Source organism: Mirounga angustirostris, unplaced genomic scaffold, assembly GCF_029215605.1.
Source record: "Mirounga angustirostris isolate CCGP_5_RB_7025 unplaced genomic scaffold, mMirAng1.0.hap1 SCAF_3, whole genome shotgun sequence".
NCBI classification, from domain to species: Eukaryota; Metazoa; Chordata; class Mammalia; order Carnivora; family Phocidae; genus Mirounga; species Mirounga angustirostris.
Genome location: NW_026991711.1, coordinates 121,706,180 through 121,725,628, shown reverse-complemented (window position 1 = coordinate 121,725,628; position 19,449 = coordinate 121,706,180). Strand labels below are relative to the sequence as shown.

At 35.0% G+C, this 19,449-nt stretch overlaps 1 pseudogene; it reads left to right on the top strand.

Moving 5' to 3' along the window:
* Positions 1 to 18,906, top strand: part of LOC123839124 (proteasome subunit alpha type-2-like) — a 35,185-nt pseudogene extending 16,279 nt beyond the window's left edge.
* The last annotated feature ends 543 nt before the right edge of the window (positions 18,907 to 19,449 follow it).

The following is a 19,449-nucleotide window of genomic DNA, read 5'->3' as shown; positions in this document are numbered from 1 at the left end:
ATTTATAATTAGGTATTTATTTGTATATTTACTTTCCACCCTATAATATTTTAAACTACGTGAGGGTAAGGCTGACATGTGTCTTACACGCTGCTCTACATAGCATATCTACCAGTATATCAGTCTATATTTTGAGTAAACGAATATATATTATATAGCCATGTAAATGTGAAGTTCAAAAACAGTAAACCTTGCATGAGTTCGAGTTCTAGTTGTTAGTATTTATCACCATAAATGATTTCTAAAATATTGAGTATGGATTCTGAAAAAAGCTTGTTTTGAGATGTGTGGAATAAACAAATGCATGTTGAAGTAACTCCCGTTTGAGGCAGTAAGATGTACCGAATCACAGCATACCATTTCCAGGTGAATGCAGTTTCGTGTTTCTCCCTTTTTCAAATGGGAAATGTAATCTCACTTGGGAAAACACTGCAAGAGTCTATAAGCATGTGCATAACCTCCGTCTGGTTGTGCTCATAAGGGATTTTCAATTTAGCTGCTAGGTAGATACCCCTTTTTCCATTGGTTGGGATTTTCTCCTATAAAACTGAATCTTTTCCTACCAAGGAATGCAAATTTGATTAAGGATAGCTAGGCACCAATATTCTGTATTCTTCCTCTTTCTATGGTGATGGAATTATAAAACAACTTGGTCGGGCTAGACTTTTACTGGTAGGTTTGTTGATCAGCATTATTTCTTGAATTCTGTGAAATTACATCACTGGCATGTAGAATCAGTTTTTCAAGGACAGCTGCCATGGACAAAGAGTGAAATATGTTTACATTTCCTGGGAGGGGGGACCTTATATATGTATACATTTGCACTTAGGCTTAAGATTTTAGTGTTGATTACAAAATATTTACTTTGATTAACATTTTCCATTGATCCCTGAATGCATTGAGGTGTTTTTGTTTCTCAAGGTGTTTTCTGTGAGCGGAAATTTGGAATTAGAAGATTTAAGTTTAAATCTAAATAAAAGACAAATTAAATGAAAGTCTCTTTGACTTTGTTGCTTGCAGGTGTGATTTCACTTAACACATACTGCTAACCCTACATTTACTCACGCACACATACGCAAATATACAGTTGTTAAGTGTCATATTCTTTTCTTGGTTGTGTAAGATGATGAATTTTCAATAGATACTAAAGCAACTTAAGGTATTCCTTTTGGGGAAGAACTGTCAGAAAACTGTTTAGTTTCCCATTACAACAGCATTCAAAATTCAGAATAGTTTGGGAGAAATCAACTTATTTGGTGACCTCAGTTTTAGACTGCTAAATTGTGGAGGTTTGACTATAAGCTAGGTCAGTAAAATACATACAAACCCCACCAGAGTAGTGGCTTGGCTTTGGTCACTGTTGTATTCTCAGTGCTTAGGAGAACGCTTGGCCCATAGAAGGCACTCAGCACATATTTATCGAATCAATGAATCTTTCTTCTTTTGCCCAGACTGCCCGTATTTGTTGGTGATACCGTGTGATAGTCATAGCAGCAAAGCTGAGAAAATGCATTTCTTTAGCTGACTGACCAGACTTTCCACAGATAATAACAATCTGGTTGAACTGGACTGAACAAACCACCCTGGGAGTCTTTGGGAACATCTGGAGGGAGAATGCTAATCTTAGCTAATGTTTGCATAGCAGTTTACTCTTCTAAGGGCTTTACTTGTATTAACTCGTGGTATCCTCACAACACCCAAAACTAGAGGTAGGAAATATTCTTCACTTTACAGAAGAGAAACCAAAACACCGAGAAACTAAGTGACTTGCCAGAAGTCTCATCTCTAATAAGGGGCAGAAGTAGGCTCTAAAATTTGCTTTCTTAACTCACAGTGCTATTGTGTCTCTCCAATCTGAGTAATATATTAACTTCAATAATGAAAGACAAGTGGACATATTTTGAGCCCCAGGATAAAAAAAGATATGTCATTACAGGCACTTTTTTGGTATGAAAAATAGGTTAACTTTGTGATGACTGTTTTGTCATTTTCATGCATGTTGATCCAGACACATTGTATATGCATACATACATACACACCCACAGATATAAAATCATACATGTATATAAGATTTCTTCTATTTTGTGTTTGACTATATATATGACCTTCTGTTTCTCATTTAGTTTTGTGTGTGTATAGCATATATTAGCTTTACTTTTAAGAATTTATTTATTTATTTTAGAGAGAGAGGGAGAGTGCATGTGTAGCGGGGGGAGGAGCAGAGGGAGAAGGAGAGAGAAAATCCCAAGCTGACTCTCTGCTGAGCACAGAGTCTGACGTTGGGCTCCATCCCATGACCCTGAGATCATGACCAGAGACAAAACTGAGAGTCGGACACTTAATCCACTGAGCCACCTAGGTGCCCAACATATTTTAGCCTTTTAAAAAAACTTTTAGATGCAGATATTCAGAGAGAGAAGGGAAAACAAAAGCTACCATCATCTTGCTTAAACAATCAATTCTTTTATTAAAAAATTATAAAAGAGGCAGTTACGTGTAGAAAATTAAAATGATTCAAAAAGGGAAAAATAAAATTGAAAACTTCCCTTCCCCTCATCACAGACCCCTGACTTCACTCAAAAGTTTAGCAGGGAGGACTTTATAAGGGAAACAATAGATTGGAGATTCCCAAGAAAATACTATAAGTAACAGGTGGATAAGTTAAACTACAGAAAGGTGGTCTAATTACATGATAATTATTTTCGGTAGTCTTCCGTTCTTTGGGTTTGACTACCACTTTTAATTACATTTTGGCACATACCTTTAAAAAAGTAATACATTCTTTGTCAGGTTCTCTCTAGACCTGTTATTATTTTTTAAGCTGAGACTTTTGTGGGTAAATCCTCCATGTTTGCTTTCCTTTTGACTTCTAAATTTTGGGAAACCAGAATTAACGTGAGAATTTCTTAAAAGATTCCATGAGTAAGACATGAACAAAAATATTCCATACTGTGCTCTGATTATAATTAAAATAAATGCTCTTCCTTTTACTTATAATTTTAGCTCTGAAGAAGCAACTAAAGCAACTGAATCATTTCCTTTTTTTTTCCATTTTTATGCACTATAAAAATTTCCATATTATTCTTGGTAAAAACATCAACAAAAATATATCCATCGAATCCTTAATTTATATAGTTGTCTCTTTAAATACTTCTTTTTAATCCTAACATGTTCCAATATTTTAATTCTAAAAAAATTTTTAAAAACTCATGGAAATCTGAATTTAATTTTTTATGTGTAGTTGATATTAATTACTCAACAGTGAAGATATTTTTGGGTAAATGTGCCCCCATAAGAATCCATTAGTAAAAATACCTATACAGCACATATCCATATATTTCAATTCACATATATTTAATAAACTCCTTTTTATGTGAATCTGTCCTTTAATATTAATCCTGGGAATTTTTATTGCTGTACCATATCAAATTCTTGAATTTCATTGAAATACTTTTGTTGTTTCATATATTAGGAAGCCTACCATGATATTAATTTCATCCTTCCTGATTTCATTCTAGAAACTATTCTTTCTCTTGGTGTCCATGTTGTCATTGGCAATCCCATAATTTCAGGACATCAAATTTATTTTGAAAATTGGATCTTTTGGACTGTTGTCAGTTACTCCAAATGTATAATTTGTGCAGAAGCAACTAATTGGTTCCAAATAATCAAAATTATTCCAGCTTTTAAATTCTGTAATCTATGTTTACTTTCTAGACATTTCTAAATTTCACCATAATTTCGGGTTTTACATGACTTCAAATAATTTCTGTATGCATTTTTCCTCTTAAATTTTTTAGTTAGAACTTGAAATTTTGACTTATAAATTATGACATTTTAAGTAACAGAAAATTAATTTGAAAAATTAAGCCCAATTTTTCCTAAAAATGTATAATGTTCAGTCAACATCTATATTTAGGAAGTTAACATAGAGAAAAGGGATAATTTTTCATATCGCATTTAGAAAAAATTGTTGCTATTATAAAGATCTTAGAAATGTACTCTAAATGTAATTGTTAGAATCTTCATTTCTTCTTGTATTAAAACACTAACAGCATGCATATTTTTAAAATACTGAAGCTATGGAACAACTTTTTTGTGCACTGACAAATTAAAAAATATTTCTGTATGAACCAAAAGCTAAAAACTTACTACACTGTGCACATTATTTACTGAGTTTTTACCAGATGCTAAGTGCCTTTTGATTAAAAAAAAAATGGTATTAAGGAGCTTAAATTTATAGTATTGTTAAAATACGGAAGTGGATTCTTCTGTGTAATCCAGATCATTGAATTAATGACCCCTCTCATTGTAAAACATCATATTTTAAATGCACCACTGATTGTATTACTCATTTATTCATTCATTCGTTCCATAAAGATTTGCTTACTCGTCTAGTGATATATACTAAATATATATTATCTACAAAACAATGGGAATATTGACAGGAAAAAAGAAAAGATTTCTCAACTTGTGGAAGAGAAAGAAATATAAACGCTTAAGATTATAGTATAGTTGAGGCCAATGACAAAAGTGTCCATGAGCGTCACAGAAACCAAGGAGATGTGCATCCAGCCTTACCAAGAATACTAAATATTAGATTCAGGCAATGGAGGGGAGAGGCACGAGAACAGAGGTAATGGTATTTTGTGTCCGGGAGAAATCTCTACGGATTCTGAAATACAAAAGGCAACTGACAAGTGTGAGGAGAGAAAGAGACAAAAAGAAGTAGCAAAATCATCAGTGCCAGTTAAAACACATTTTAGGGGCGCCTGGGTGGCTCAGTCGTTAAGCGTCTGCCTTCAGCTCAGGTCATGATCCCAAGGTCCTGGGATCAAGCCCCGCATCGGGCTCTCTGCTCAGCGGGAAGCCTGCTTCTCCCTCTCCCCCTCTGCCTGCTTGCGTTCCCTCTCTTACTCTCTCTCTCTGTCAAATAAATAAATAAAATCTTAAAAACAAAACCAAAAAAAACCCACCACATTTTAAAAATGCCCTCCATAATTTTGGAAGCATCACCTCATACGTCCCATTATTGCTAAAAGTTTTTGCTCACAAAATTAAAGCCGTATTTTTCCCTAAGAGAACGAATCTGTAGTTCTTCATTTAATTTACTTAAGGAATAAATATTAGTAAGGAATGCAGCTGGTCATTTCAGCTTTGGGATATCAGGGCTCAGAAATTTTCATCTTAAAGAAATAAAATGCCAAAATGTACAGTGAAAGTTAACTAAGGCAAAATAGGAGGATTAGATCCAGTCACCTTGGACATTAAAAGTCAAAGTTCTTAAGTTTTGAGGACACAAAGTTCTGCTGGCTGGCTCTTCGCAATGTTAATTGGTTCTCAAATGAAATAAATTTTATAATGCCTAAAGCTCACGCCTAATTCTTTTGACATTTGAGAAACTAAAGTATTTGTAAAGATATATTCCACCTGCTGACTTCTTCAATAATACCTTACCATTCAGTCTAGGTGGGTTTTTTTTTTTTTTTAATTGTGCTCCTTCAGTCAAAAGCTGACACAATTGTCAAAATATAGTCACTCATACACTAGTCAGTCACACTCCAATAATGTGTCTGTCATCATGTTAAAACAGTCATTTGCTGACATATTTTATGGCCATGAACATGTTTCAGAAACCAGCAAAAAGGATTGGCCTTTAAAAAATAAGCAAGAGTAGCATTTCCTTCTAGTGAAACGACATATAATTTGAAATAATAGTGTGTCAATAGTGACCATAGGAAATTGCTAGAAAGTGGACATTTCCAAGTCCACTTTTATCTGGGAAAAAGTAGTTCTTTAAAAAAAATTTTTTTTAAAGGAGTTCTTTTTAAACCAGCACACACTTTATTGAATTAAAAGCATCTTTGTCAGATTCTGAAAATGTTTATTGCACAAAGCGTGGAGTTCTGTACTTCTCTAAATATGTGGAATAGCAAGTTTTTAAAGAATAAATGTAAATGTTGCACAAGATAGCATTCTATTCTCAATACCTTTTCATTTGTATTAGACCATATCCGAATTGAGTTTTGCATTTAATAACCTCTCGGCAAGTGTTAAGAATAGGCAGGGAAAATTTATCTGGAGAAGCATAAACATTCACATATATCAGCTTGTGTCCAATGGTTTACTCCCCAAGTTCTTAAAATATGTCATAGATAAACTCCAATTATGTAATAGGTAGGAAATAGTTTTGAAAATAATAAAGCTTAGACAGGTCCAACAAGATTATATATATACAAATGCACACTGATTTTTTACTTGCCATTGAAATTGGCAAAATAAATACTTCAGTGGATCCCTAAGTAGTTATAAGAGTAGTAGCTCCTTAGAGTGAAGAATTTACTTATTAAAAATGCCTGCTAGTTCCCACTCTGCATTAAAATTCATACAAAGAAGAGCTCACATTCTGTTCATAATACTATTATGTTTTGATTCATCGGAATCTTCATATATAATTCTAAGCTCTTATTTTTGAAATACGAAAACCATTAAATATGGAACTATGGAAATGATTTACTTACTTCCTAAAATGCTCGCAAAATTAGGAAACTGATCACAGTCCTGAAAACTACTACGTCAGCATTGGCAACCTATTGGAGCTGTGGGTAGGAAGATCATACATTTCTATGTCAAACGTTCATGAAATTGTAGTGACTTTCTTATCCACCAAGATTTGTTAGTTCTCTTTTTTTTAAATTTTATTTTATTACGTTCTGTTAATCACCATACATTACATCATTAGTTTTTGATGTAGTGTTCCGTGATTCATTTGTTAGTTCTCTGAAAGCAATTATTTAAAAGTATTTTGGTGTTCCTTATTAACACAGGCATTTAAATCTATTCTCAGCTCTCTAGCAAGCATGGAAAGCCAAACTCTCTTTCAGATGCTATATCCACAGAAGCAGTTTTTGTAGAAGAAACATTATTTCACTTCATTTCACTACCTGGCTTCTTTGTTCATTAAGCTAATTACTCTAGTCTACATTCATGCCTTTCATCTACCTTGTTTCTTGAGCTTGATCCTTTCCCAACCCTGAATCGACTCTTACTGAACAGTTGAAGCTGAACAGGAAGGAATTGCAGGTGTCAACTCACAGTTTACAAATATGACATCTCCTCTGGCATAGCTGGAAATATGAAATATTGATTTATGTGCAGTAAAAGGTCTTATAAAAATGATCACATACACATGAGAGATTAATGCGCAGGAGATCAATAGAAATTTCATTCTTGACGCTAGACTGTCACCTATGGTGAAATGCTAAAATACAGAAATCAATATTATCTATGAAATGTCAAATTTATTATAATTATGAGGATGAAAGCTGGCCAAGTGGCTCCCAGGAGAGAAGGAAGGATAGGTTACTGGGCTGAAGCATCCTTCATGTCCCTTGTTCACTTGCTGCCAATTTGAGAGCAATATTGGTGCAGGGGGTTTTCAGGCATTATGTACAGCTGTGTAGTAACAAATTCCTGCTGGAATATTTAACTCTTGAAACTGACAATAATACAAGTGTCCACATAGTCAAAAGGTGCAGAACTTTTAGCTCCAAAATATGGAGAACGTTTTAAGCATAGATCTTACTGTGGTATGTGTACCACAGCCCATTGCTTAAGAAAATTGAGCTTTTACAGACTGAAGATTAATAAGATCTTGGTGCAATTTTATTCAAGCTCATGTTCTGTTCTCTCCAGTGGTGGGTGGGGGGGGGAGAGGGGAAATCCTAAATTATCTATTAGTGGGCTTCACATTTTCTATAGTTTAAGCCATTAGCTTGATTCTTAGAAATTGCCATTCAATTTCCACTGCTAGGCAGCAATTCTTTGAAAAGATTTTTATGAGTTTGTGGCAGCCTACCAGTCTCATGTATCAAGTTTAATAGAGTCTTTGAAAAAGTAACACAAAGCTAAAATTTTATGAGCCTGTAAGAAAACAATAAAATGAGAGTATTTTGTCTTGCCTTTTAAGTGGGGAGGGGGATTTTTCGAAGTTGAAGTTAAAAGCATAAAAGAAAAAAAATGCTTCTTTTTACATATTCTCCGTGTCTACAGAAAAGCAGAATATTAAACCCTTATTAATAGCATTATTCCTCATAATAAGTATAGGTTTTACAAATTAATGTTGGTGATGATACACTGTGATTCTTGCAGGGATTGGGACCTGGTGTGGGTATAAGAGAGGATGAATGTGTCTGACCAACAAATGAATTAGGAATCTTGAAGGAAAATCTGTATTCCCTTGTAGGTAGTATAGGTGATGGATAGATTGTGTTATTTGCTGTGGGTTAACACTATTCATAAAGCCCTTCTGATTCAAATTTTAATGATTCAATTTTAAATAATCAGTGTGCTCTGCCAGCCATGCTTAGAGGAAAGCACAAAGAGCCTGTTCATTTTGTTCCTCTGTTGCCTCCACGTAGAAAGTCCTCAGAGATTTGTGAAATTAATAAATGAATGAATGAGTGAATGAATGAATGAAACATTACTTCATCCTATGGTGCTTTGGTACCACACAAGCGGTGGGGGATAGAATTTCTTCTCATTTGGACTTAACATTCATTTATTTTTAGAATTATGATTCTCTTTTCTTTTTATACCCTTCTCAGATCTAGACAGCTTTTTGGTAACCAACACTTCTAGTTGGAACGTGGGCTTGAGTACTAATTGCTATATATGAAAATTTCAAAACATAACATCAGCCTCGTATAGATAGATGTCTTTTACCACACAGCCTTTAACGTATGGTCTATCACTGAGCTTTTGCCTGGAATTACATACAATATGGGAAATTTACTTTCAATTAGTAACATTAATTTGTTTTGTAATAACTATCATGAGTTAACAGTCTTGTCATTCTATGTTTCTGTGCCTCTTCCTAGGTCTAAAATAATTTTAGAGCTTTGTCTTTGATCCTTAGGGAGATGTTTCTTGTCTAGACTTGGATTTAGTTGAGGACATTTTGACTGAAGGGATTTCTCAACACTAATATCTTGTATTTATTCTTGGTTTTTAGGTATTGGTACAAAAAATGAGCAGTGCCACTTCAATTAGCAACAAACAGGCCCCGTCCCACAAATAAATTACCATTTTTCTTGGGTTTCGGTTTTTCAGGGCTATTGTCTAAATCGACTGTTTTTGTTCATGACATATATTTTCCAAGTAATACTTCTGTATTTGTCATGGAGGAGCACCTACCAGAGGGGCCACAGAGCTGGCAGAGTTAGAGATCTCTCACAGAGAAGCACAAAGAAGAGTCACAGGGAGGTTCTGTAAATGCTCAGAGAGACCCCATGTGCATGTGATTAAGGTCAATAAGCATAAGTTGAAGGGCTACCATATACAGGAAAATGGGATGAAAAGCTGCAAAGGGCACAGATAGAGCCCTCAAGGAGTTCACAAAATAGTACAATTTGGGTGATATTTAGAAATGGGAAATATTTAGAAAAGGAAATTGCAAGACTTGGAACCTATACAAGCTATCCCGAATCCTTGGATTGGTGTGCTCTCGGCTCAAATAAAACCCATTTCCATATCCTTTAGAGAGGAGTCAGTCCCTAGATATTCTAGAGACATAAATACAAAGTTCTTTCTCATCTATTATTACTGAATTATTTACTCTTCCTAAATATTATCTCTTTTGGCCAGAATTGTAAGATTATTATTACTGCCAAATATGATGGAGGATTCATAAACTTTCCCCCAGTTGGTAATATAAACACTTTTTTTTTTAAAATCTGGAAAAGAGATAAAGATTTATTTACTTTTTAAAAAACACTGTAGCATTTACACAATTTATAAATAGAGATTTGGGAAGATTTTCCACTCTACACAGCTTCTTAAGGCTTTTTTTCCCCCTCTTCTGTACCTCAAGTACCCAAAGCAGTTAAAGTTAATACTTAATGCAACCTAGTTGAACAGATAGGCATTTCTTGCAGTCAGGTCTCAATTAAGAGATAAAAGACAAAAAGTGCAAAGCGCTTGATAAAGCTAAGAATACAAGGCCAGCCATGGATGTGCTTGAAGCTGTCCATAGCGATAACTGGATAGTCAGCTGGAATCTTCTTGAATTGAAGTGGGTGCTCTAACTTATCAAATTCCACATATGGGGAAATTATTGGTGCCTACAGTGGTGATTAACACTAACCCACTGGGTCAGAAACAAGCTGGGATAAAGGTGAAAACTGTATCTGACTATCAACACCAAATACATCCATTTAGAGAAAGATAGCAGAGGGTTTTTTTCTCTTTTTATATCTTCAGTTGTGCAGGTTGTCAGGCTGGTCACACAGTTAACGCTGCATATAGAGTGCTCTCTATAATGTGCAAATTGCAATGCACATTAAAATGTAATCTACTTTAATAAGTCACATGAAGATTACATTTTAAGATAATTGTGTGTTTATGCTATACACCAAAAATATTTTCCTGCTTTGTTTACAGTATTTTCTCTTTGCCTTTAAACGTAATGATTGCAACCATTAGCACTAAATAACTCCCTTCTTCAAATGGTTGGGGGCAAAGTTATGAAGATTCAAATTTTGGATTCCTGGAACCATGGTTCATGGTAAAGTGTTCAAACTGCTTAATCTTACCGAATTTCCCCAAATTAAATTTGTTATGATGTTATGATCATCAAAAACCTTACTCTGCATCAATAATTAGGACACTTGACTTGAATTATCCAGATAGTTTTGTAAAGTTGCCCACTTTCCAATTTCTGTGTAGACAAAAATATGACAATTTTTGAAATACTTATAATGAATATCATAACCAGAGCTTTCTGAAAAATCTGTTCATTTGGAATATGGCCAATTATCAATGATTTATTAAAATGGGTGAGAAGGAAATTAGAGGAAAATGGAAATGACAAATAATCTCCAAATTTCTCATTGTTCATTCATTTAAAAGTCCTTTTCCATTCAGCCACCAGTAAAATCATTTACAGGTGATGACATTTAACTGAAAAGATTTTCATCTCTTTTTTTCTCTCTTATCCATCCTGCAAAGGAAGTACCAATGAATACTAAAATAACCCATTGGGTATAAGAGGTAAAATAAGTGCTTATTAATCCATGTAGATATTGTGCATTCAGCAAGAAACAAAATGACTGGCCAACAGTTGGTATCCAACAAACATTCTTTAAATGAATGAATGAATGAATGAATGAATGAATGAACAGAGAACTGAAAATGTAACTGAATTATGAGTTGACTGAACTATGTATTTTTAAAATCTGAAATTATTATAATGCTCAAAATTTGCTGCATTTATTTTGATTGGCTTATGTCTATCTTTGAAGAATAGGCACATGACTTAATCATATGTGGCCACTTATTTAATTGTATTAATGTTACTACTATACATCATGTTAACCCAGAAAGATTGTAATAGCCTTGCTCTGGAGCCATGGGACACTAAGTTAATGCAGTTGTTCCCTCACTAATCTCTGGATTAACAGGTAAAATTTCCAATCTACTTTCTGTTGAAATAATTTGGTGATCATTGTTTTTGTCTGTTTGAATATTATGACATGAGATCCTGACATTTTGGAAAAGTAATGGAGCAATATACTGACAGATTTTTTCAGTCCCAGATGATAGAAAACCCAACTGAATCAGTCTTCAGAAAAAAGGAAATATTAGTTTATATATGCAACCAAAAATTTGGCAGGAGGTCTTCAGGAATAGCTAGATACAGGAGTTCAAATAATGTCATAAGAATTCATAATGTCTTTATTCTTGGCCATGATTTCATCTGTATTAGCATTCTATATGGGCATCTTTTCCCACAGGAAGGTTAGATAGCTCTCAGGAACTCAAGGCTGCTTTATTACTAACCTCAATCCAAAGGAAAGATAATCTACATTTCAATAATGCCACCAAAAGATCTGGTTGAGCTTCATTGGCTTGCTTGGGTCCTGTGCCCATCCTTGACCCAAACACTCTAGCCAGACGGGTGAAATACCCAGTTGTAACATCTGGATCACATGTCCTTTCCCAATTCAATTTGTGTTGTCAATGGGATGTGGTGCTCTGTCTTGAGTCCTATGTCTAATGCTTGGATTCAGAAGAGGATTAGTATAAACTGAACCACAAGAACTGAGTGTGAAGGAATATGACTCTCTAGGAAACATAAAGGTACATTTGCAGAGGAAATGGATCTTGGGGGTGACAGGAACAATAGATGATATTGCAAGTAGTGTAGATGAAGAAGTCAAAAAATTAGGAGAATGATTATAGAGAATGGAAGATTTCAGAAGCTCTGAAATCGTATCTACTAAATGACTGAAGTTTTCTGAACAGCTATATCCTACTGCTGTGCCCCAAACTATAGAGCATTACTAAAGATCCAGGTCTTCCAAAATATTTTGGAATATATTCATTTTTTTTTAGTTGAGAAATGTGATCAATACATTATATTTTTATTTTGGTTCCTAAGAAAAGAACCAGCATAGACTTCCCTGTTTTTAATTTAACCTGGACTATGGTTTTGAAGGCAACTGAGAGTCAAAGCTAGGGTTGAACAAAACGGGCTCATTTTCCCCATATAGTTGCCTCTTCATCCGGGGGCATATGCTGATTGCTCACATCACACTGAATTCCACTGCCCCTAGAGGACATTATTTTTAATGTCAGGAATAAAATCACATTATTGAATGAGAATGGAAAGAGAAGAAAAATGATTGCTTTGATGAGTTTCAGTAGATCAGCTAAAATAATGTTCAGATATAAGATCTCATCAATAACATTAAGCAGCATTTTATTCTAGACTCTTAATGTGACTTAATGAGTTAAGTAAAAGATGGCATCTGAAAGTTTTGGGACCTAGAATAAATTAACTTAAATTTAATGTAAATTGTGAATGAAGTCTTTTATATGTTCTACTTTAGTTTGGAAACTTTGCTCTGTCCTTTGGTAACTACTACTGAAAGAAGAAATTACTGTTTATATTTATATTCTATTGTTTCTAGCAAAAGAAAATGTTCCTCCATCACAATTCTAAGCACTATTTTACCAGAATTTCTAAATTCTAGACTTTAGAACGACAGTGAAGTCTCTGTGATCTTGGTATGATTGAAGAGACTCAGGGTTATAAATCTGTTTTGTAAATGATTTTTCATAATTCCTTCTTGATCTACTATTACAAATATGCAGTATTTCTCTTCAACAAGCCATTGTGTTTTACTAAACTGTGCCAAACTGGGTAACCTATTGCACTTCTTAATCATTTTCTAAGTGATCTCAGGTCAAAATCTATATGATTTTGGAGTACTTCGTATACAGAATTAAGATGATATTACAAGGTTTGTATTGAATTTTAGATAAGGCACTACCTTTCAGTTTTTCATGAATTGTTTTCACAGTTTAGTCTGGACTGACTTTATGAGCAGGAACCTATGTGCTATAGTTGAGGGGCAGCCGAATTGCCCTCTGGACTTACAAAACTTCCTTCATCACAGCGTCTCTTGAAATAAGCACTGTAATTCCCATCAAGTGGGGTGCCTTATCATTAGCTCATTATTCCTAGAAAGCCCTGTGAGGATAACATATATGGCCATTAACAGAACCATTAACATTTGAAGCCAGGGAAGGTATGGTCACTGAAGAGGGCATGGGTAAAGGATAGGGTCTCAAGCCCTGTGGTTTGAGGAGGAAGATCCTGTTTAATTGCAGAAAAAGAACTAATTTACAATTTTGTCTTCTTTGCCATTTTGTGTAGACTAGAATCTAAGCTGGGATATTATAAAAGAGAGAAATTGGCTTGAGATGTAAAGATTTTACACAATATTTAATTCATATAGTTTTAGAACATATAGTTTGTTGTTCTAGTGATATTTTGCTTATTCATCTGTTCATTCTTTTATGTAACAATAGTTGTTTTTCAAGTTTACTATGTGTCAAATTACTATGTGTAGTTGTACTACATGTATTATCTCATTAAAGCCTTCTAAACAACACTTTGAGATAGGTACTATTATTGTCCCATTCTACAGGGTAAAATGACTAGCATAGACATTAAATTAGCTACATCACATGCTAGTAAATGATGTGTGTAGGGGTTGAGGAGTTTGAAAGACAGCAAACAAATAACAAGGACATGAAAAACTAGTACATGTAAAAAAGAATTAAAATAGGTGATGTGACAGAATAATGAGATTTGGGTGCAGGAGGGTAGAGATTATAATATGTCAGGTGGTTAGAGAAGGATTTGGGAGAAGGTGACATTTTAGAGAAAGCCTGTAGGATAAATAACAATGAGCTATGCAAACGCTAGCGCAAACTTCCTAAAACAGTCAAAGCTTTGTGTGTTTGATGAAAAGAAAAGGGAACCCCTGTTAGCCATGTCTCAAATATAGTGCTTCTCCTACAAAATCTTGGTCTACTTAGAGATCTAGCAAGATCAGAGGAAGAACAAGTAGTTGTTTCTTAAGGTATGTTCAATTTTATTTGTTCTCCCCATATCAGCAAGTCCTGGGTACTGGAGTATCTTCTGTCCTTTTGGATTTCACATGGAATTTCTCTTTCTAGCCTTTCCCATCCAAATCCTTCTCCTATAGGTGTACATACTAAGATTCCACAGCATTGAGCTGAGGAGCAACTTCTTTCTGTGTTGAGTCTTTATTAAGATCAGAGTCTGGACTAGGTTAAGAAAGAATTGTATAAGACTGTTGAATCACAGACCTGTACCTCTGAAACAAATAATACATTATGTGTTAAAAAAAAAAGAAGAAGAAGATAGCAGGAATGGAAAAATGAAGGGGGGGAAATTGGAGGGGGAGACGAACCATGAGAGACTATGGACTCTGAGAAACAAACTGAGGGTTCTAGAGGGGAGGGGCGTGGGGGGATGTGTTAGCCTGGTGATGGGTCTTGAAGAGGGCACATACTGAATGGAGCACTGGGTGTTATTCGCAAACAATGAATCATGGAACACTACATCAAAAACTAATGATGTAATATATGGTGATTAACATAACATAATAAAATAAAATAAATAAATAAATAAAAATTCTTCCAGAAATGTTTAAAAAAAAAGAAAGAACGTGTTTCTTTAATTCACTTAAACACTAATCCAAGATCTAGTTAATATATATACTCAGGTTAATACCAAAACAAAATCATCATAAACACTATCCTTAAGAAGTTTAAAGTCCAATATAATAAATATTAAAAAATATTTACTTTTAAATTTTTTATATCCCATCGATCATTTTGTCTTGTGATTCCACTATCTTTGGAAACTGTGGACTATTCAGAGAAAACAAAGAAAGTAGTTATTCATGCTTAAGTTTTAAAAGTGATTTTAAATTAAGGAAACAAGAATATTAAAAAAACAAACTTTGTTGAGAAACAAAATGGGGTTCAAAGTCTCAGAAGTTTGTCTATATATAACTATAAATATAGTTTTATATGTATATCAAATGAGCAAAGCTTGGAGATCTTATAGTCTTATAAAGGATAGTGTATGGAGATTATAAGACATGTAACAAAAGTTCTTATCCAAGCAGGAGGGGAAAACTCTTTTTGTTCTGGTGGTATGAAAACACAGAAACCTTAAAGAACTGGGGGAAAGAGAGATTACCCAGGCAGCTCAAAGGCTCTCTTTGGCCTTGGTCCTAGTTATAGAAAGAAGGAGGAAATGAAGACAATATATAATTGAGATAGAAACTATGGGGTTCTGTGCCTCCTTTCCTCTTGGGAACTCTGGGAAGAAGACTGTCACTATAGGTCACCATGTACCTGTGAACATAACACAAATTTAGGGGATATTAGTCAAATTATAGTCTATCTCAATTGTGCCTCTGGAGTTGTACATTGCTCAGCTGTAATTCTGAATATGGTGTCTTTGACTACCTGCTCATCCCAGAACAGAAATGGCTGCATAGGATATTTAGGTAAAGAGGGACCAAAAATAATTCTCATGCAACTCCTTCTTTCACATGTGATAGAAAGGATTTGAAAAATTCCACATATCTCCAGTTGAGGAATGCAGAAGGAAGATATTAATGTTGGGGATTTAATGGGGATCATGGCCAGAACACAGGAGATTTGTAACACCAATGAGAAAAGAAGGGGATCTTGGAGAGCAGGTGGGTGGACAAGTTTCCTGGGAGAAATTACAGTTCCTTTCCCTTAGGAGGGAACAGAACAGGTAAATTAAACTACAGCCACTTCAGGACAAGCCAGTGAGGACAGAGGCTGTTTGCTCCTTACAGGCTAGTGGGATGAAACACCAAAAGGGAAGTAGAGCACAAAGTCCCTTTTACAATGCCATGAGGTGTGGCCAGCTTCTCTTCATACCCAGATACCATCTTGGGAAGGAAAAGATGCCTTGAAAGGAAGTTGAACTTTGATTTGTTTTCATAATTACCAGAAATGGGTGATTCTGAACCAGAGGAGATGAAATTAATACTATTTGATAAGATGGAGTGTTTTATTACTTTTTTCCCTCTGGATCCCTCTCACAATAAAAATAGTTTCTTTTTTTCTCCCTTCCACCTCCATATATACATATGTTGCTAAATATAATACACAATATCTAACAAAATTTTAATGAAGTGATTTTGAGTTCAGAGGAAAACCAGGTTCTTTATAGGTGGAAGTAATCTAGTTTTATTAAAATCTGTGGGCAGCTTTTGTTTTCTTCACTTTAACAAATGATTTCCATGATGGATGTTCAGTTAATTTATGTACTTGGGGCTTTTTATGCGTTATTGATCAACTTTTAAGGTTCATTTTGATTTTGAATAGATAGTGCTTTCAACAGTTAAAGAGGGATTAGTTTTATTACTGAGAGTTGGAGTCCGTTTTGTTTTCCAAATGCATTAAATTTCTCCACTGTGTAAAGAAAGTAGAGGCCTAGATAGATTTTCATAGCCTCAGTGGGTTAGTTACCTAGTGCCAACAAAATTGCTTTAGGGTTTTCCATAGAAAATGGGGCAAATGAGATCTTTTATGAGTATCTGCAATGAACTCAATTTAAATTTCTAGCAATAAAATTTGGTTTATTCTAGTAAGGTTTGGTTTCATCTCTTCTTTCCTGTTAATTCTTTGGAGAAATCTCCTCCAAAAATTGTGTTTTTAAGGTGAGCCACAAGCAGTATTTTAAATGTTTATCAACTATTATTTCTTATTACCAACCAATTAGACCCACCATAGACTGAAATGAACCAATAGGGCTCTCTGCACTAGGGCTAGCAGATTGTTAACCCTGGTTTGGGCTAAATAACTTCAGCTTGATTTGTCGTTTATTAGAGTTGACACTAGTAGTACCAAAAAGTTGATATTATTATGAAAAATGGGGTTTTCTGATACTCTCTCCTCACTTTTTGGGGAAAGGGCACATACCCATCCATTTCTGAGGTCCTGGGCCATATATAACTAGGAAAATCAAGTTATTTGTTCATTCTCTGTTTAGCTTGGTAATGCAGACAAAAGAGAAAGATATTGTTGTAGCATAATAACAGACAAGTTATGTAATGGGGACAACCAATCTCAGCAGGAAAGGGCTTGATATGTATTATAAATTATTTTCATGGAAGCTAGACGAGGAAGGACAATTTTCCTTCATGTCCTTCATCGGAATCTGTTAGTCTGTTCCCTTTCCCTCAGGTCACTGGTAGATAGACTACATGGGCCAAAGCATAGTGGAGGAAGACTCAACCTTGGTGGAGCTCAGAGGGAATAAAATACAAGGAGATTTCAGAGGACAAGGAGAGGAATGCTCAGAGAGGGAAGTGATCCTCAATGTCCACAGGAAACACACTGTCACTGAGAGGGAATGGCAGGCATACATCTATATTCTGCACCAGCTCTTGGACACTTTTCATGCTTGATTGTCTAATAGTAGTGCTTTTAGTAATGGACTGTATATTTTCATTCTTTCTAATATTAAGGGCATAGCTTAATAATGTGTGTGTTTGTCTTCCCTATGGTGAACTCTGTGACAGAGATTGAGGATTGCTTGAATTCTGTTTTCCCATCAGCACCTACCACAGTATCTGACACATTCTCAGCAAATGAACAAATTACAGTGAGTGAAATTCCAAAATTATATATTTGTTCTTTATGACTCTGAACATCAAATTTTCATCTAGTTATTGGCCAGTGGATCCCTCTAGGGCACTTGAAGATACAAGGTGATCAAGATGCAATTTGATACGAGTCTCTTTAAAAGCAAACTCCAGGGCACTCCAGGTAAAGAAGGCAGAGCACAGTTTCGGCTTTTCGCTGAGTACATTCAGCCCATCTGGTAGACTTGTCCAGATTGAATATGTTTTGGCTGGTGTAGCTGGAGGAGACCCTTCAGTGGGAATTAAAGCTGCAAATGATGTGGTATTAGCAACTGAGAAGAAACAGAAATCCATTCTGTAAGATGAGCCAAGTGTACACAACGTGGAACCAATTACCAAGCATATAGGTTTGGTGTATAGTGGCGTTGACCCAGATTACAGAGTGCTCGTGCACGGAGCTCAAAAACTAGCTCAGCAATACTATCTCATTTACCAAGACCCCATCCCCACGGCTCAACTTGTACAGAGAGTAGCTTACGTGATGTAAGAATACACTCAGGTAGTGTTCATCCACTTGGAGTCTCTTTAGTAATTTGTGGTTGGAATGAGGGGTGGCCATATTTATTTTAGTCAGATCTACCTGGAGCTCACGTTGCCTGGAAAGCCACAGCAATGGGAAAGAATCATGTCAATGGGAAGACTTTCCTGGAGAAAAGATATAATGAAGACCTGGAACTTGAAGATGTTATTCATACAGCCAGATTAACCCTAAAGGAAAATTTTTTAAGGGCAAATGACAGAAGACAACACAGAGGTTGGAGACTGCAATGAAGCCAGATCCAGGAGGCTTACTTCCACTGAAGTTAAGCATTACTTGATTGTCATAGCATAATAACGAAGGGACTGAAAAATCCGGGATTTCAGATAATCCCTCTACTTAAACATGTTTAAAATACATTTTGTTTTGCAGACTTCTTGCCACTTTTTTCTGCATAGTTTGATGGACTGATGTTTTTAAAATGACACTTATAAATCATAATTAACTGTTAAATAAAAAATATATATAAATAAAAGTGAACTCCAGATGTTGTATGAGGTTTTCTTTTTTCTTTTCTCTTTTCCAAATTATAAGGAAAAAGTAACTTGAAAAAAATCTCAAGTGACTTAGCTTATTATAGAACAAAGATCAAATGAGCTATTGTGTTTATAGCACATTGTAGTAGAACTGTGGTAAAATGTATTGAACTTTTTCCATTAGGGATAATCTTTTACATGGTAATACACTGATATAAGATCATCTTAGCTGTCTTCCCTTTGGACCATTCTTTGGCCACTTAATTTATTCATTTCACAAATAATGTGCCTCTACTATGTGCAAGTCACTATTGGTCAGGCTAGCAAGAGAGTTAGAGTAGTGAACAAGACACTTTCCTGC